The sequence below is a fragment of the Heliangelus exortis genome, chromosome 2 (genome assembly GCF_036169615.1).
Source record: "Heliangelus exortis chromosome 2, bHelExo1.hap1, whole genome shotgun sequence".
NCBI classification, from domain to species: domain Eukaryota; kingdom Metazoa; phylum Chordata; class Aves; order Apodiformes; family Trochilidae; genus Heliangelus; species Heliangelus exortis.
In genome coordinates, this window is record NC_092423.1 from 27,977,051 (window position 1) to 27,997,007 (window position 19,957).

At 37.7% G+C, this 19,957-nt stretch overlaps 1 long non-coding RNA gene across 1 annotated transcript; it reads left to right on the forward strand.

Annotated features, from left to right (window-relative positions):
• The first annotated feature begins 56 nt into the window (after window positions 1-56).
• LOC139793688 (uncharacterized) lies at window positions 57-17,131 on the forward strand. The gene is made up of 3 exons (XR_011724719.1): window positions 57-314; window positions 13,146-13,197; window positions 17,057-17,131. It is a non-coding gene; the product is annotated as an uncharacterized lncRNA (long non-coding RNA).
• Window positions 17,132-19,957: the final 2,826 nt, after the last annotated feature.

Below are 19,957 nucleotides of genomic sequence, written 5' to 3' on the forward strand. Positions count from 1 at the left end.
GGCCCCCACCGCCCCGCTCCCCTCCGCCGCCTCCCCGCGAAGCTCCCTCGGCGCTCCCTCCGCGCTCTTCTGGCGGCTCCGTGCGCCCACTCCGCGCCTTACTGCAGCCCCTCCTCCCTCGGGGGGTCCGCGGCGGGGCCCGGCCCTCAGCCCGCCTCCCTGACGGCCCACGGCCCACCCGGGGGTCGCGGTGAGGGGAGGGAGGGTCAGCTCCCGTCGCTCGGCTTGTGTTCAGGTATGGAGAGGGGGGCTCGGCCCCTTGGACACCCGGGCATCCCTGGTTTTTTCTACGGGGCAGGAGGTGGAGAGTGAAGGTAGGAAGCAAGAAAATGAAATGTCCCCAGGGATTCTTACGGGAGGTTTTCAGAAGATGCTTCTCAGAATGCATGGCAGCTCCAAAGTTGGTCGCTGTGGTGAAAGAGCGATGTCCTGCTGTGTGCCGGCCCCTAATTGTGTTTGTTTCCAAATGTGCAGTAAACTGCTGAAGAAGAGGCGGTTTCAAACTGTTTGCTAAGAATCCTTTGAGTGTTTTATACTTCTGCTTTAGTGATAATTACAAGCTGCTGTGTTTGACACCACTTATGCAGAATAAATCAAGCAAATATTCAAAGGTTTCAAGCAACCAAGTTTCAAGGCTTGCTGGGAGATGCTCCTCTTTGGAAATACATAGCAGAGCACAAAGAGGTCAAACTCAGCATTTAAGATTTGGTAATGTGGGTATTTCTTTGTAGGCCCTTGGTTTCACGGGCACTGAACTACTTTGCACCCGCAGGGTGTACAGCAGTCCACAGAAATGTTGCAGATTGTCACTAGGCTGTGCAGAACTAAATAAAACAGATAGAATGTTGCTGATGCTATAGCACAGCCATCCACTGAGCAGCTGCAAGAGGAAATTGTTGAGTGAGCGCTGCTTCTAGGAGATACTGCTCTGGATGGCTCTTTGCAGAGCAGGTTTCCCTGCAGAAGGAGGTATCTGGGTTTGGACTGGAGACAGTGACACAGCAGTGTTGTGTTGGTGACCTCAGACTGCTTTGGTGCATGCCCCCTGAGCCTCTTCACTGGCAGAAGCACTCCCTGAGAGAAGTGAGTTCTTAACAGGTATCACTGGCACAGCTGGATCACTAAACTCAGTCTTGGATTTCTGTCAGTTGTATGAGACAAATACTTTCCTCCTAAGCATTCAGGGAAATTTTAACAATGAGTTTTCTTGTTTAATCAGCTATCTGGGTTAGTTGTTACCGCATATCATAAACTTTTAGCCGGGAAAGCTGCATACATCTGAAATTTTGTTGTTTTGTTTGGTTTTTTCAAAATGTGTTCTTAGGAAGATGGGCAAAGGAAAGGGGCATTTTACAAAACAAGTAACAAAATGAGGACCCAGAAAGAGGCGTGAGAAGCTTGGATAAAATTTAAACATTGAGCTACTTCTTTGACCTCTGCTAGTCATGATGGAGTGGCATTTAAACGAGGATTAACACCTTTCATCATGGATCATGCAGGAGAGCAAAAGAGGTGGCAATAACAGCTGCTGGAGTAAAGATACCTTTCATCTTTTACGCACTGTTTTTCCTCTAGCAGCTCCCTCTGCTACTATCATCCTTGTAGCCCCTTATGGTGAGAGCAGAGCAAGAGCATATTGTGGCTAAGAGCTGACAGCTTGCCAAAAGTAGTGCTCAGTCAGTGCTCACAGGGACAGAGGTCGCTGACAGTGAATTAGGAAAAATGAAAGTAATTCTAGAGCAGCCTCATGCTTCTAATAGGCATTTAGTATATAGGTCTTTCAAGTAGGTTGCAATTGCAGAAAGTTTTAGACAATAATTTACATAGTCTTAACTAAGTAAAGCATAGGCTCTGTGAAACAGGCTTGCTGTACTGAAATCATCCCTTTCACTCAAATCAGAATATGAAGTCAAGCTACAATTTTGTATGTCCATATGATTTGTAGCAGGATGTTTGGGAGGAAAAAACAAAACTGACACATGGAGATTTGTCAAATCAAAACTAACAAATTTAAGATGCTATAAATGATTATGAGGCCCAAGTCATTACTGCTGTAAACAGTTTCCAGTTTGTCTGAGAACACAACACAGGGAGCAATAGTATCAGTGCTAGGGGCATTTAGACTGCAGCATAGAGCAGAATTTCCCAGAAGTGGATTTTATGAAGAACTGTGAAGAAAGAGAAACATAAGTTTGGTTGGTTCTAGGTATGTTATTCCAGGGCTAACTTCCAGTTTAGTAACCTAAGTCTGTTCAGTAAAGTTTTTAAATATGTGTGTGTATGTGTGTATATATATATATATATATATATATATATATATATATAAAATTTAAGATGGACTCTTGAGATGGATATATATATATATATATAATTTAAGATGGACTCTTGAGTTTCATTTATGAGTGAACTAACTGTTTGCCTGAACAAAGCCCGAGCAGAAGTGCTTTTGCTTATTCAGGAGTGACTTCTCAGTGAGGGAAAAGCATGGTGATAAATTGGAGAAGGTGGATGTGTTGGAAACAAGGAGAAGAGATTTGGGCTGACTCTGAAAACAGAGTCATTGCAGAAGTTTAAAAATTCAGATGAAAAAGAAGGTAGCTCTATGGATGCTAAGTGTTTGGTGATGCAACTATGTTCTGCATTAATGGTTATCTGTGTAAATTCAAAAAAAAAAGGTCAGGAAGAACAATCATCAGCGTTTGCCAAAATGTGCACAAATGTGTGCATAGTTGTTTAGATGTGACCTGGAAGTGAGAAATCACCTTTGAGTTTTGGCTCCAGACAAAACCATGAATGTTTTTTTGTATCCAAGTTAAACTCAAAGGTAAATAAGGGGCTCATCCAGAACAAAGGCTGTGCTTGTGGTAGGCTACTTGGAATAAAAAGTAATTAGAGTGAATGCTGGTGCATAGGAGAGGGGAATCAGAGCCTGAGATCTGAGGGCAGCGGGCCGGGTGGGTGGATCCTGTCCTGAACAATGAATTACCCCAGCTCTGCCACTTAGAGGTTCTTAGCAGTATTTTGTAAATAAAGACAAACAACTAGAGAATAATCTGATTAAGATAAAATTACCCAATACTTCTGATCTGTTATAAATTTTTCCTTTCAAATTGTGTAGCTAAAAGCATGAATGGAAGTGTTTCTTAAATGAATCCTCTCTGCCATACAGTTAATCCTGACTGCTATTGAAGGCAAGGTAAATTTGAATAAGCCCTTTGAACCTATGTTGCTGTGTATGTTATCTGTGCAGAGATAGAGCATGGATGGTAACTCCAACTAAAGCTGTGCAAAGAACTTGGAAGCTGGGAGAGATTTCCCTGCAAAGCTTCAAAGGCTCATTGTAGTAATGCCAAGCTCTAAATGAAAGATTTGCCTTCAGCAGATAACACCCCTCCTGTAAGGAGCAGATGGCTGAGAGATAGCCAACAGCTCTGGGCACATCCAAAAGCATCAGTAAAGGATGAGTTCTCTGACACTTGACCTGTAATGTTTTTAGTTATCTCTGTAAAAATAATTCCTTTTCAAGTGTGCCAGTTCATGTGTGTGAATCGTAAGTAAACTTATTCTTTCTGAAAAAATAATGCTCTTTGACTAAACTAATACTGTCCTGGAAAGTCACAATCTTCCCTTTAAATTAAGTTGTGTGATTTTTAATTTACCTAAGGTTCATTTGATTTAAAAATGTGATTAGTGTCCCAAAGCATCACTAAGATGTAACACATACCAAGACACATCACCAGTTCCAGTTCAGCATGAGATGTTTGATTCTATCCCCATCCCTATCTTTGACACCAAATAAATAGAAACAGAGAACTCTAAATTATCATATGCATTTATTTATTTCTGTCATTCTGTGGCTAATATTACAGCATTACAGGAGGTTAAACTTGCTCATGTTTATTCTACTGGTGATTCCTCCTGAAAACTGCATGGCTTTTGAGTGGCATTTGTTTTTCAAAATGCATTTAAAATTTGTAGAGGTTATTTTTCAAATTGCCATGTAAATGTACTCGGTGTTGACAGTCAGTTTAGCTTTCAGAAGTAATGACATCTTTAGTATGGTCTAGCTCCTAATTCTCTTTCATATTTGACCTCTTGTATACACTATATTTGACTCATGTAGTAAAGGACTTCAGTATCAAAATCTAATGTAATTTGGCTTGGATGAGCAGTATGAAGTTTAATATAAATCATAGGAAATCTATCTCCAGGGGTTATTAAGAGCCAAATAAAATCAGGGGTAGGCTTTCCATTAACTTCAATTGCCTTTGGCTAGGCCCCTTACTCTTTTATGGTTTTCAAGTATTTTTATACTCTTTATTACATAATGGCTTGAAATTTAACACAATGGTCTATCATCTGTTTTCACTCAGAGTGTGCCAGAATATTCTGAGGTCTGTGAAGTCCCTTAACTAGTGGAATAATTTTTTTTTTTACCCATACTGAATGTAGCACATGTAATTACAGTAATCAGTTGCATGTGATACAACTGTCATGTATTATTTCTTTCTGTCTCCCATGACTTGTTTTTGTGTGTGTACCACTTAATAAGCTGTAATTTTTAAAAAAGCAGAAAAAACATGGAATTCATTCTTTAGCTTATGTAGAATAAGGATTACTTGATCTAGGTCCAACGTATTGATCTTGTAGGTAACTGTGTACTTTATATACTCTTAGTCTTACTGATTTTGGCCTTTTTACATTTGCACTATTGTTTATTATATTTGACCGATAAAAAATAGCATTCTTGACTAAATTATGTGCTCTACTAAAATGCAGACAAGAAAAATTATTCTTAAAATGCGGAACCTATTCAGTTGATGAACAAGTAATGAAATATTTTTCCTAAATTCTTGGATTGTCTTTGCTAGTATCAATGGCTTTGGTCCTGTAAAGACTAAAACATGTTTTAGAGAAATCCCTCTAGAGCAGTGGGGATTTAAAATAAAGCTTCTCGTATCCTAGAGCTATGTTCTTTCTTTCTGGGTCTACAATTTCTCCCCCTAGCTTTTGGGATCAGTTTATTTGGTTGTGTCAGTAAGGTCACTGAGTAGCCAACTCTGGCAGTGTCCTAGTACAGACACAACCCCCCTGATAAGTGGTACATCCTATCCACATTCCATGGCTACCTGATAACAGAAATAAGTCTTCACAGGGAGAAGCATATGTGGTTTTTTTTCCACTCCCAATTTTCTATCAGGCTTTGTTAAGGTTTTAAGCAAGTATTTAGAGGAATACAGATTCCCTCAGCCTCATGCTAATGGAAAATATGGTTTATGTCTGTGCTCTAGATAAAATTATTTGTTTTTCTTGGATAGGAGTAAGCTATGTCACTGCAGATAGAACTTTCTTGGCACAGTAAATTGGGAAAATAGTTTTTATCATCTGTAGTTTGAAGAAACTAGAAGGAAAATCTCTGTCTGGTGCCCTGTTAACCTCCCTCTCTGCTGGTTTGGCCATCTGAATTTTTAGGCTAACACCACTGTTTTTTGAAAATGCTTAAGAACACATGGACTTGAACAGGAAGAAATCTGTTGACACAGGAAAAAAGCACAGGCCTTGTTTTGCAGTAGTAACTAACTAAATGTGAAAAAACTATTTTACAAGGTAAAATATTGTCCACAGTAACGCTGCATGATTGATCTAAAAAAATCAAACAATATGAAAATCCACTACAATATTAATTCATTAGTACACCGGATTTAAAAGCACTAAACTATTCTGAGGGTTCTAATTTCAATAAGTGTTAAACATGATGTGGCTGCAGCACCTGGCTCAGGAAACATTCAGCATCAGAGTGGAGGAAACTGAGGACAGGGCAAGAAACTAAATTGTGTGCTCTGTTTTCCCTAAACAATATGGAATTGGTCATTCTCAGGTACTGGTACTGAGCTGTATGATTTGATTTACATTTTTAGGCTTTAGGAGGACATAGAGTGGGGTAGACCTATAGAAAGGTGTGGACCTATAGGAAAAAGGGATACAGAAAAGAACAAGGCAGCAGCAGCTACCTCACCACTGCAGAGTTTACTTAGGAAACCTTAGATGGTTTGTGAATCTATACATTTTCTTTCTCTTTTTTCTCCAGTCTTGTAAATTCATGGTTTAGCTGGCAGATAAATAATTTAATTGACTTCTGGTAGGCATTAAATTTAGGATTAAAATTGCACATGGATTTTCATGACTTTACTCTCACTACTTTGGAGTTGTTAAAATCTGTCTTAAAATGGGAAGAAGATTTAAGTGCAAAGCAGGACAACCTGTGATCAACATTTGGTTGAGGTGTCAACATTTGTATGAATTTAGTTTCAGAAGGCAATCTGATTAATAGGAGGTAATGATCAAATCCCAAAGTTGTGCAGAATAGCACATCTGCTCTGAGATCCGTAAGCTTCAATTACATACAGATGATGATTTGAAATGGGAGGAAATAATCTAATTCAATTAGATTAGTTAAAAAAATTAAGTCTCATTTTCTTAATAGGAACTGTGGTAAATGCTATGTAATTTTTTTAGTTCGATATCCTTTCTGGCATAATGTTGACTTTAAGTAATCTTTTCAGTTTTACTGTAATTTGAAGTTTCTTTTTCATTATCTTTCTTCCTCTGTGGTTAGGAATTTTGATATGAACTGTATGAGAAAATGAAATCGCTTATGGAGACAGAGCTTTGAGTGAGGATAAAGAAAATGTAACTATGGTATTCTGACATTTCATACTGTTAATCATCTAGATTTTGTAATTTTAGAAAGAGACCATAAGTAGATTTAAGAATGAAAGCCAGATGGGCAGTGGGTAAAAATAAATCCCTGTGGTATCTTTCTGTATCATACAAGTTTTGTTCCAATGACTATGTCTGTCAAGAATGAGTACAACAATATCTTCAGCAATAAAATAAAGACAGTGATAGTATTACTACTGAAAAACCTGACAAACCAGCTACTTAATTTCCTCAGCTAGAAAAAGGCTGTATTGTATTGACTTCCTCCAAGCTGCCCTTCTTGAACAGACTTATCTGTAGACATTTGTCTCTGCCTTAATCTTTCCCCAGACCCCATGATTATGACATATTTTCTTTTTTCCACTTAAAAACGCACTCTTTCTGAGTCACAGCTGCCTGGCTTTGGAGGAGCTATGTGTACATCTATGGTCCCAACAAAGGGAAATCAAGAGTAAGTTGGTACATCTGGTATTGTGTTTGAGAAAAGAGGTAACTGGGTTAACACTTATTTAAGCAACGGAGTTAACAGAGTTAATGGTGAACTTAAGCAAAGAGTAATTTTTCCAGCCTGCTGGGGCAACTTATCTCCATCCATAAGGAAGGTGCTATCTTTAATCTGTCTTCAAAGGTGTTATTTCTAACAGGATGCATAAAATATTTTTAAATTATAGTAAAATTCTGATTTCTACCTAGAAATAATGAAGAAAATAATTATTAAATACATATATGTATTAAACAATATACATGTAACTGATATTGAGATAAAGAGAAAGATACTGAGTGGCATTGCTAGAAATGTAATATTATACATTATGAATGTCCTGGACAGAATTACTAAAATCAAGTTCTTGTCTACTCAGTACCATACAACACTCCTTCAAACTTGAAAACATTCTGAAGACATGTCAGCAGCTCATGCTCTTTCTGATGAAGAAATGTGGTTTTGACAAATACCTGAAGGCTTTGATACATGAATAGAACAAAGCCATGAACCTTGGTATCTTTTCTGTCAGCAGTAGAAAGGCTGCTGCTGGTAAAGCACAGTCTTGTTTCCTGCTGTGCCTCAATTTTCAGTTAACTGAAATTCATCAGCTGGAAGAGCTTTGAGCTGCTGTGCTCTAGGAAGATAGAGAAATACAGTGGTACTATCAGTACTGCTATTGGTATTCTAAGTATTCTCCTTTCGGAGCCTCAGATGTGAAAATATAAAATTAAATAAATACATCTAATTAATAATAATCTCCTGGTAGGCCAGTTGGTCTGGAATACTGTTCAGTTTTCAGCTCCTGTGCTGGATTGTTCAGAGATTCATGGGCTCAGAGAATGCCTTCAGCGTGTCATTGCTGGAACTGCCAGGTGAAATCAACATACAAGATACACAGAAAAAAATGTCAAAAGCAGAGAAGAATTGTACTGTGACACTACAGCAGTGTCTAAATGCAAGCTGAAGGAGAAAGGCTGAAGAGAATGGAAAATTCTGGGTATTGTACTGGTATTGTACTGGTATTGTACAGTATAACTGTATAGTTATACTGGTGTGACCCCACTGAGCTACATGAGTTTGTGCTGGTAAAAGCTGGTCATAAGGTAGAATTTATATGATTTTACTACAGTTCCAGTAATTAGGGAAAGAAAGCTTTAGATTTAAAGGGGTTTTATTTCAGTCCTGCCTGTGTGTTTTTAGCTTTCTGTTACATAATGTACTTCTGCAGGATCTCATTAACTCAAAATATAGTCAACAAATATAAATTCAAAACAGGAGCTAATGAAAAGCATTGGATAGTAAAACTTCCCATCTCTTCAACAGTCCTTGAACACCTGTTAAAAATTTGTTTTGTAACCTGCTCTTATACATGATGGAGATTAATGCCTATGAGTCCCTTGTGAAAATGCAAAACATCACAGTTAAAATTTCATGTACAGATTGACAGTCAACATGTTACTCGAGCACATCTACTGTGTACCACACAGACTATTCCAAGTTGATGCTCTCAGCATTCAGATGAAAAGAATAATTATCCTGGTCAATGCTGTTCTTTAACTATCTGAAAGCAAATATGTGATCTGGTCAGTTACTAAGCTCAATTGACTATTGTTTAAAAGCAAAGGTATTTAGAATTCAATACAATCAATCATTTCCTTTCCTTCATTCTGCTGTATCTAGACTGGTCTAAGTTTACATATATTACAAAGGAACAGATTGTTTAAAATCTTCATTTTTGTCTACAAAGTGATATAGACTTGTTCACAGGAAAAGGAACTCACAGTCAAGGAGAGGAGGCAAAAAGATGATTATTTGCCTTCTGTGTGCAGGCAGTCTTCGAACTAAAAATATTTTTATGCATCAGGAACTAGTCTGTAACACTTTTTTCCCACTCAGTCCTTGATAGCCTCCTTGCCTTCTCTTTTCAGAATACATATCCAGCTCATCAGTATTTTGAGGATGAAGGCTCCACAACCCATTAAAAGCACGTTTGCTGAAGTTAAAACATTCAATCTCTAAGACCTCTGCAAAGGCAAATTAATCAGTCAGACCTTATTTCACATCTTTCCTCTTTGATGATGTGGATTTAATCCAGAGATACTGCATTTGCTGATTTATAAAGCTAGGAATTCCCCTTCTGCAGATGCATGATTCTTAGTGATGCTTTTCCTTCTCTGCTTCCAGACTTGCTGCTACACTAATAGCAGACATCCTGCTGTTTGACTGGAGCCTTAGCATTGTGTGTTTGAAGATAATCCCTAGACCACCAACATTTTTTTGGCATCTGTGAACATAAAGGTTATGACAGTTGCCCCTTCTGAGTGTAATCTTTGGTTTTACAAGAATTCTGCTAAAAGATTTTCAAGCTGTGATTATCTCTTCTTGCTCTGTGTGCTATTGATAAGAAAAAAAATAGTGGAAGTCTTTAAAAGCAGTACATTCTGCAGTGTTTTAAGACCTTCAGTTTACAGCTAAATTATGTACTTAGCTTTACACACTTGACTTCTTTGGACTATTTAATAGCTTACACTACAGCACATGTTTAAGTGTTTGTAAGATCGAGATCCACATTCTCTCTGCACCATTAAATGTTTTGCAATTGCAGAATGCTTAGATTACCCAAAGGGTTGTATTTTTTGTATAAAATGGAGACTATCCATGGCTTGCATCTGGGGTTTATCACCTTTTTTGAGTGATGTAATCTCCTTACTCTGTATCTGTGTACTCATGAAATTAAATATATGTAAACATGTTAATGACCAGAACAAGCTTGATAGGGGAAGAATGCAAGCAGGAGAAGAAACTGCCAACTATTCCCTAAAGCATTTCCTCCCAGTTTGTGAAAAGTTTAAAACATTTTTTTTTTGGCCAGCTCTACAAATTATCCACTGCTTCCCTATATTCTATGTCCCCAGCAAACCTCAAGGCAATTTACTATATTCCGGACCACTGGCTGTCATTTAGTGTACAAATTAGAAACCAGTTAAACCTACCAAATATTCTTTTCCTTTTCTCTTCTCATATTAAATTTCATCTCTGCTTCTCTGGGCTCCGTTCAGTGCTGGTCTGCAACAATTAATTGTAATTTATGTGTTCGTGTGTATAGACATCCATATATGTTTCTGAACTGTCACCTTGGGATAAAATGCACAACTAGCTGGCATAGCTTGCATAGATAGCTTTCTGGAAGGTCTGACCCAATATATGGGTCACACTGGCCCGGCAATTAAACCGAGTAACAGATGCTCTCTATTAAGTGCAACTACTTACAAGAGACTTAGCTAAAAGCAAAAGTACAAGACAGAAAATCACCTTTATCCTGGCCCAAACCAGGACATATCTTTAACTTGTTATTATGCCACACTAATCAGTTTGATCATTGAAGCTTTGGGTTGCACTGAAGTTAGACTTTCAGGGAAAATCTAAAACAGCTGCTAAAAACTCACAATTAAGTGCAACAATTTTTATTGCTTTGATGCTGTAGAAAATATTCACAGTTCTCCAGTTGCTGGATGAAAGACAGAAAGGAGTTTTAAAAGCCTCTTCTAGATGAAGATTACATACTTGAGATGTAATTGTCTGGTGAGTATTACTGCCTCTCAAGTGCTTTGGGGCTAGAAGCAACTCAAGTTTTCTGTTGTCTCTGCTCAATAAAAACTCTGTTTTGAGTTGTGTGGTAAAATAAAATATTGTTGCTGAAACCTGATTTGCACCTTCATAGATTGTTACGTACTTCTCTGTCTATGAAACTTTTTGGTTATATCTCTGATTTCTTTCTGTATATGCATATTTTAATTCTATTTGACCATCTTAAACATGCATCTGTTGGCATGTTCATTAGCAACAAATGCAGAGTCTCGTGTTTCTTTTTGAAAAGGAGCTTCATTAATTGTTGCTGTATGTGATTCACAAGGAGTTGTGTGATATGTAGTGACTCCTTTCATAGAACCATTGTTGCCTTTCATATCCAGAAATGTATGAAAGGGAAAAAAAATCAGAGAACGTGACATCACTGTTTTTCTTCATTTCTGGTGTGTGGGGGATGGTGGACTCAGGATTTTATTTGCCAGATAGCTGAGTGAAGTATTCTGGGGAATGACAAAAAATTCCAGTCAGGTACAGGTAACTATGCTGGATTTGCTCTAAGGTTCCCCAAAATACCAACAGGTCTGCAGTTATGCTATAATTATGTACCCAGCTGTGGCTATTTTCAGCTTCTTCCTTTTCCTACCAGGAGGTCTGTGAATGCATGGCACGAGAAAAATCCAGTCCAAATAAGAGCAGGTTGGCAAAACTTCCAACAAGACAGTTTGTCCTGATGAAAAATACCTTCATTCCTGTGGAATTTCAGTGAAGCAATGATCTGATTCTTTGCCTGGCAGGCTGCTTGGGAGACCACATTTCCTAAGTCTTTCATCCCTAGCAGCTTCATAACTTCTTCTGAGGCTGAGAATCTTGAACAATAGAACAGGGAAACAAAGGAATTTTAGATCAGTAGGTTGACCCCAGCTGGCAGCTAAGCCCCTACCCAGTTGCTCACTCAATCTTCCTCCCTAGCAGGATGGGGGAGAGAATCAGAAGAGCAAAAGTGAGAAAACTCATGAGTCAAGATAAAGGCTTTTTAATAAGCAAAGGGGGAAAAAGAGGAAAAAAACCCAACTGATGTCAAAGCAAGCACACATCATCAGCTGACCAGTGCCCAGCCAGTCTTTGAGGAAAGGCTATTTTGGAAAAAATCCTCCCAAGCTTTGTTGCTGAATGGGACATTTTGACCCTCTGTCCGTTTAGGGTCTGTTGCTCCCCTGTATCCTCTCCCAACCTCTTGCCACCCCCAGCCTATTGGCCCTTGGTGGAGTAGCTGGAGAGCCTTGACAATATGCAAGGACTGCTCAGCAACACCCAAAACATTGATGTGCTGTTAACAACACTGGTTTGGTAACCAATCTAAACCACAGCACCATACGGGCTGCTATGAGGGAGGTGGACTCCATCCCAATGAGTGCCTGTGCAATAAGATTTTTAATAAGTGTTTGGCCCTACATTCCACAAAAAACCCCAACACCCTGTGTCAGTCATAACAAAGTCTGGGGGGAGACAGAATAATTTTGCTCTGTACTAACATCTTAATTCACTAGGAAAACACTCAGATATTACATTAAGACACTTTTACCAATTTGCCCAGTTTTCACTAGGAAGTAGTGATTCCTTGCAACAAGTAAATGCTTCATATTTGCAAGTAACCTGTTTCTCCTCACATGTTTCCCAAAGAAGGAAGAATTAGGAAAAGGATCTTACATTTACAACTTTTATATTTACATGTTGTATGATATTTACTATTTTTTCCCCTTCCTGGATGCCCAAAATCCTTGTTGCCATATTTGATGGAAGCCTACATAACTTGGTAGTATAGAAAAGGAAGGAATGCAGCATGAGAGTAATTTCTGCAAAAGTCAATGTGAAGCATGTGTATCATTAAAGTTCTAGATGGATGATTTAAAAGAACTTAGATGATGTACTAGCTTTGTAATGACTTTTTCACTGTGGGCTGTGGGCCAGATTTAAAGGTTTGTGTCTCTAGCTAAATGTAAATACCTAGATGTTCACTGGAAGTTATGGGGACATCTTATTTATTTTTGTGTGTCTTGGAACATCCTGTATAATGTATCTTTCAGAACTGGAATGTAAAGACTATTGCATTCTAATCTTAAAGCAGAACCAGTGCTACTTGAAATCTGCTGCAGGCAATGGTAGTTATCTAGACAGTAGTTAGTTGTCCTGTAGGCTCAGTCCTTAGAAGTTCTTTTATTTTGCTGAATTAGGGGTTTATGTACCCTTTTTAGGCATGCACTTGTAAGGTCTTCTATTAGGAACAAATTAATGGATTTTTTTTTTAAGATTGTTTTGTTAAAGAAATGAAGTTCACTAATGTGTCATAATTCAGCCTGGGAGTGGAAAACCCTGAGTCACCACCAGACCCATTGCCAGTTGCCCAGGTGAGCAGCCAACGAGAGGGGAAGAGCAGGTGGGTGGTGAAGTTTGTTTGAACTTGCCTTTTCATTCTAATTATATATAAGAATACATTATGGAAGCAATCAGGCTCAAGGGAACTCCTCTTATTTATTATCTGAATAAAGTACATTGACATTAAATAACTATCATGAAGAAGTAAGTCATTGTCTCCCACAGGGAAACTGTTCTTTTATCTTGTCGTGGAGATTGATAATTTCGGAGCCCACAGACAGATCTCATCTTCTTTTCCATGTTTTTTCATTTATATATGCAAATGGCTGTTCTGTCTGTAGATGGTACCAGTTTCCTAAAGCCATTGTTACAGCAAATTACATTTCTCAGGATTGATGACACAATTAAAAATTTAACTAAATTAAAAAGTATAATTAGTACCATGTGAGCTAACCTTGACAGAAAAAATACAGAATGTACTGTCACAAAAATCAGCTAATATAAAACACAGAACGATATTTATTATGAACCCTCAGATCCCAAACTGGATGAACAGAACAGCTATTTTATTACTTAACCTGTATCAGAGTTATTCCTCTAAAGGAAAAAAAAAATTACTTCTCAGTTCTTGTAAGTGGAAACATAACTACCTACTTCAAGTTTTATAAGTATTTCAGCCTTCTAGTGCACTAGTCATAGATGCCAATCCAGTTCATGTCACTGAATGAGGATGAAAGGAACATATAATGCAGAAATAACTCCTTTAATATTGTGTAATTTAATGTCACATCTATTTACTGAGGAAAGTGCCATGCATTGGGTTTTCACCTTCTCATGTACACATCAGAGAGGAGGGAAAAAGCAAATGCCACAAGGAACTGCCTGTGCATACAGCAGAATCTCCTATTGAACCTTATATTGTACACATTAAAAGTTTTCAATCCCAAGGTGGTGTTAGCATGGAAAAGACCAAAGGGTTTAATTCACACCACAGCTCTTCAACCTGTGATGCAATCTCCAATCCTTGTATTCAAAGCTCCCAAGTTGCCCAGCTCTATAGTTGAGCAAAACAAGAATTTAATGAAAGGTTCATCAAAGTGTCCACGTTGACTTTGCCCGGAATATGAACTCAGTGGAAAACTACACTCTCATTTATATAAAAAAGCTGAGATTGTCTTTAGATGGAAACTACAAATCATGAGACACAAGGAAGAAGAGAGGGTTCTTGTAAAGAACAAGTGGGCACTGTGTATGATGTCTGCACTGTCTAGAAGGAAAAAAGAACAAGTTTTAATTTATGCCTAGGGCTCCTAAGAATCTAACATGGCATAAACACATTTGTTTTAATCCGTACTGATATGGAGTCTCCCAGATAAGGTTCTTAACAGACCAGTCTTCATGTTCCAAAGGAGGATGTCTGTACATTTTAATATAATATACCATATCCTATGTTTTATTGCATACATAGTAGATATGACATTATTGATTCTGAGTGAAGTAATATGAAAGTATTTTTTATGGACATTAAAAATGGTGCCTCAACCAAATCATTTGAATTAATTTTGGTTATGACTTACAGACTTGCACTATTTAGACCATATAGGTTTTAATGCTCACAGAGCAAGCTCCTTTCTTTACAACAGACTTCCCTTACAAGCCTAATTAATGCAAGGAAAGAGTGGTTTAAATCCTTCCTTAGGTTGCCAAACTAGAGATAAAACAATTCCTTATTTAAATTGAAAAGTCAGCAGTCTCCCAAGGGTTTACAATCTGGGACTTTTTCTTCATTGGTGATTTACCCTAGCTCTTCAGAAGGAAAGTGAGTTCCCAGATCTTAAGGTCACTTTCCACAACTTATTTGAAGACAGCGTTTCTAACATTTCTCCTCCGTGTCTGGGTCTGCAAGTGTATTGTGTATCTTGCTAAAAAAAGTCTGCATTTTCATTTCCTGCACGAAGAAACAAGAGACTAAAAAAGTTAACCCTCAGGAACTGAGGTTTATAGTCCTGTCTCACAAATTATATGGAAAAGCTCTTGATTGGGACATCTGAAGGGACTAAATTTCAATGGTACTTCTACAGAATCTGACTTTTCTCAGCTCATGCAACCTGAGGCAATTAAAGCTACAACACTACGATGCATGACAAATTTCCTTTTGCCTGTAGTGAAGTAGTGACATACCTAGGAGTATTTTTTGGTTGATGTGGTTTTTGCCTTGATGCAGCTTTTTGGATTTCAATAATAAAGTAGTGTTCAGTTAAGCTTTCATCGCTGCTGTGATTTCCTTCAGAGCAAACCTATCAAAGCAGTGAATATGAAATTGGCACTATCTAGTCTGGATCTAATTTGTGAGTAAGTGTTAGACTATGGTGACTGTTAAAGGAGGAAGGAAACTTGAGCAGGGCCCACTGGTTACAGATAACCCCAGATGCTGCATTTTGCAAGGTAAAGTTTGTCTTAGGATCTTATGGCAGTTTTTTTCTTGGTTATGCCTTTTTCTTTCTTGCTGATGTTCCAGCAGTTGCAGAAGGAACGCAAAGGGACACTAGTTTTTAAAATGGCTTTTTACAGAGGCATTTTTTTTTTGTTGTTTTCTTAAAAAAAATTCCAAAATGAGTGTCAAAAGCCCTGGGGTTTGGCAGTGCAAGTGACATCGTTCAAAGTGATCAAACCAAAGCACTTGACAAAATGAGTTAAAGTTGTTCAGCTGCATCCTAATACACCCTCTCCCAGGACAATAAGCACATTGCCCATGAAATAGTTAAGACACAGTCTTACCTCATCCTGATATTCTGTATGTTCAAAAGTTTATACTCTTTTACAACCTAAATTCTGCCATACTCATACCAATCTTCTAACTATCTGCAACAAAGGATTTCCCAGATATAAAAACTCAAAATGGCCAAGAACTTAATTATGTTAAGAGTGGGGCCACATATTTGGTAGCCACATTGAAAACTGAGTGAAAACTATTGCTCTCTTCATTGTTCAGCTGTTTTCCCCCCTTCTGGTGATGTTGGTACAATTAAAGTTGAGTGCCATCACTAAAAGAAGTTTAATCTTTTTGCTGCATTGCAGTCATATGGTAAATTTTTACAGCTATAACTACTCCTGCTTTGTTTTTTATCCCAGCAAGGCATGGCTGAGGTATAACAATATTGCACAGCAGGGCTGTCTCTTTTCACAAACATTTCACTGAAGCTTTTGAGCTATCTCCTACTAATCAGATTTCTCACCAAGGTGCCCACCCACCCAAATCAAGTGTGGTCAGTGGACCTGGCAGGTTACTATGTTCTGAACAGTTTAATGAATATCTACCCATTTAATTTAGTTTAAGAAGACCCAGCAGGGTGGCTTCGTAGGGTGGTATTATTGCCCCTGCATCCTGTTGTTCTTGGCTGTGGGTTTAATTTCTGCTTCTGCAATATAAATTGGTAATTGTAATCTGAGATAGCACATTTGATCTTTCTGCTCCTGGCAATGGAATCCCACTGAGCCACCTATTCCATGACAATGTGTGGAGGTTTCTTATAAACCTAAACATTGCTTGAGATAAAATAACATATCTAACTGTAGACCAACAGCTGGCATGCTGACTATATATTCATTTGCACCCTTCTGCACTGCCTCAAGCAGATATTACTATAGATAAAAGAAATAGAAGATGACATTAAAACTATTACTTATAGAGCCAATATTGGTTTCCACAGCAGTTTTCAGTTCTCTTTTCTTGTTCCTACTGTTTTGCATTTTATTTCTTATTTTTCTTTCTCCAGTGATACCTGGGATGCAATTTAAAACTTTAATAAAAAGATTCTTTGTGGAATTTTCTGAGTAGGATTGTAATTTGTTTCATAAATGTTACAGTATAGACCATTACTTTCTTCTCAGGCATATTATCAGACAGCTTTATGGTCCAAAGGATTAAGAAATTAAACCAAAAGCAGATAAAAAACCAAAGAGCAGGTAACTTGCACAGTTTTAAAATTACCAGTATTTTGCTGCTGTCTAGGTTATGCCTTACACAGTAAAAGTCAGCCAAGAATTCAGTCTCATCTTTGTATATAATCGTAAATTTTTGATAGCTGTGTTACAACTTTGTCATTAGGGATTTAATTGTGCAATTTCCTAAAAAAACAATTCCCATTTAAGTCTCTGAACATTAATTCAGATTACAGAAGGGAAAAAAATTGCCTATGGAAATATGATTGCAAATACAGCTATAAACAACTGGGCTGCTGAAAATGTCACACAAAAGAAGACACAGCCTACAGGTTTTCATCTGATCACAAATTCCTGTAATACTATAAAGATACAGCTATCTGGAAGGCATTTATGTTTCCTCTAAAATGAAGATGTAAACCAGAATTCGAAAGCTTAACTGGTTTGGAAGGTTTTGTTTGTTTGTTTGTCTTCTTTTCCCCAATCTATAAGGTTTAATTGCATTTCTCTCTACCTATTACTGTGGGATTTCCAGGACAGTACTTTGCAAGCACAGCTCACAGGCATTTCTTAACACACTGTCTCATAGACTCAGATTTAGTTTTGTTTGTGGCTAAATAAGTATATTAAATTTTTCATTGTGAGTATCCTGACACAGAGTCTTGGACTTTTCAGGATGGAAGAGTGGCTTAAACACAGAGCATTCAGAGAACAGAAGAAGGTGTTGATGGGACATGTTTTAGAAACTTCAGAGCTGCACTACCATAAACACTACCATTTAACTACCATAAACAGCCCTGGAGCTCTGATGCAAGAAACATTCAAACTGCATGGAGAATAAATCTATTATCTACACACTGATAAGATCTGCCTAAGCTGCTTCTCCAGGCTAAACAGCCCCAGATCTCAGCCTCTTCTGGTATCAAGGATGCTACAGTCCCCTAATCATCTTCCTCTCTGGGCTTGCTCCAGTGTGTCCATGTATCCCATGTATTTTTGAGCTCAGTGGATGTTGGACACTGTGTATTGTTATGCTGCTGATAACCAGAAAGCAGACAGGAGGGACAATATAGCAGAAGCTGAAAGAAACATTTAAATAGATCACATGTGACCACCAAAATTAATGTACCAGAGATATGGGATTCAAGGGCAGCAGAATTTACAAAAAAAAAGTGACTTTTAGAAAACTTGAAATAATTGTTTCCTTCAAGATAAATCAATACAAAAAAAAAAATCAGCATTGGATATTTTGGATCATTTTTGAAACAGAAAGGTTTATAAGTTACATTATACTGTTGTGATGCAGCAAAAATATTATTTTGACCAATCTTTTTACACAATATTTTCCCTTTTCCAGATGCAGTGGCTGGGGAGAGAAGACAGTGCCTAACCTACTGTAGTCAAGGAAGCAAAACCTGAGAGAGCAATAAAATGGAGTTATTGAACTAGTTAATGAGTATGCTGAAAGCTTCTGTCTTTTCATTCTGTTTATAATTTTTCAAAAGAATGCTAATATATTTTGACATGACAGAATGAATGAATAAGAAAAACAACAACATTAGAGCACTGGGAAAAAAGAAACTAAAATCTCAAGAGAAATGGTAAATGTTTTTTCATGTTTCAAAAGAAATTTTCATGTTCTTCCTTAAAAAGAAGCATTTTTTATCTAAGTTCCTAAAATCCCAGGTTGAAAAGCATAAAGTAATGCATGCAATTTCCTGGCTCTAGGTAGTTGCTTAGAAGAGACCATTGTGGGGTATATTTCCTGTTCATGTAAATGCTGAGCTTCTGGAATAAATCAATAATATTTTGTCCCCCCTCCCAGGACCATTTTCAAAGGACACTATTGAGAGATGCTGCTAAATTTGAATTTTTGATTTCTCAGAATCTGTAAACAAAATTTTTATAATTGTATATATCATCAGAGGGTTAAAAACAATGAATACCAACTTTTCTTCTTTTGCTTGAGAAGTAAAATTGAACCTTTCCAAAGTCTGGAAGCTTTACAGCCATTGACTGAATACTCTGTTCAGCATCAAGGCAAATCCCAAGTTAAGCTATCAGAGATGAAGAAGAACAACAATACCACTGCCTTATCTAAAGCTTTCCTTCAGAGAGTTCAAAAGCATTCAGTAAACATTAGTGAATTGAAGTAATTCTCTGTGAAGCAGATAGTCAGAATTTTCAAAAGCCTATAAGTGCCAGGAAATCCATTAACTCTCTATTATCAAAGGGCATCCCAGAGTAAGCCAATGAAAAATAGAGTATGTTAGAAGGAAAGCAGTCACAGATTACACAGACTCTTACTGTCAAAAGAGTATAACTTGAGAAAAAGCTGATGTATGCAGTGAGTTTCCTTTCCTTTTATGTTCTGGTTAAATGCTCATTAGTGTTGAGAGCAATTCTCTCATTTATTTTCATGGGACTTGGCTCTCGCATGCAGAAAGTGTTCTGAAATTTGGTCTGACCATGACAATAAAAGCATCTGAAACGGTGACCTTTTTTTGAATCTAGAACTGGAATCTCACCCTCGGCCATATAGTGGAGTAGTGATCATGAGGTAGGAGCCTTCCACAGTTTTGAGGTCTCTAAGTTCAGCAGTGAAACCTCTGCTGAACTCCAGCCTTACCCCATGGTCAAATGCTATTTATGAGAGAAACTCAAAGATCAAATGCCCATCAGATCTCACTGTTCCTATAAAATCAACAAACATCTTTTTAGTGGTAATAAGACTGGAAAGTAAGTCTTAAGTTCTGCAATTTTTGGTTTTAGTCCACACTTCCTTGGTGGGTGGCTGTTTAAATTAATCTTCTGAAATCTTTTGGCACAGCATAAATAACCTCTGTAGTG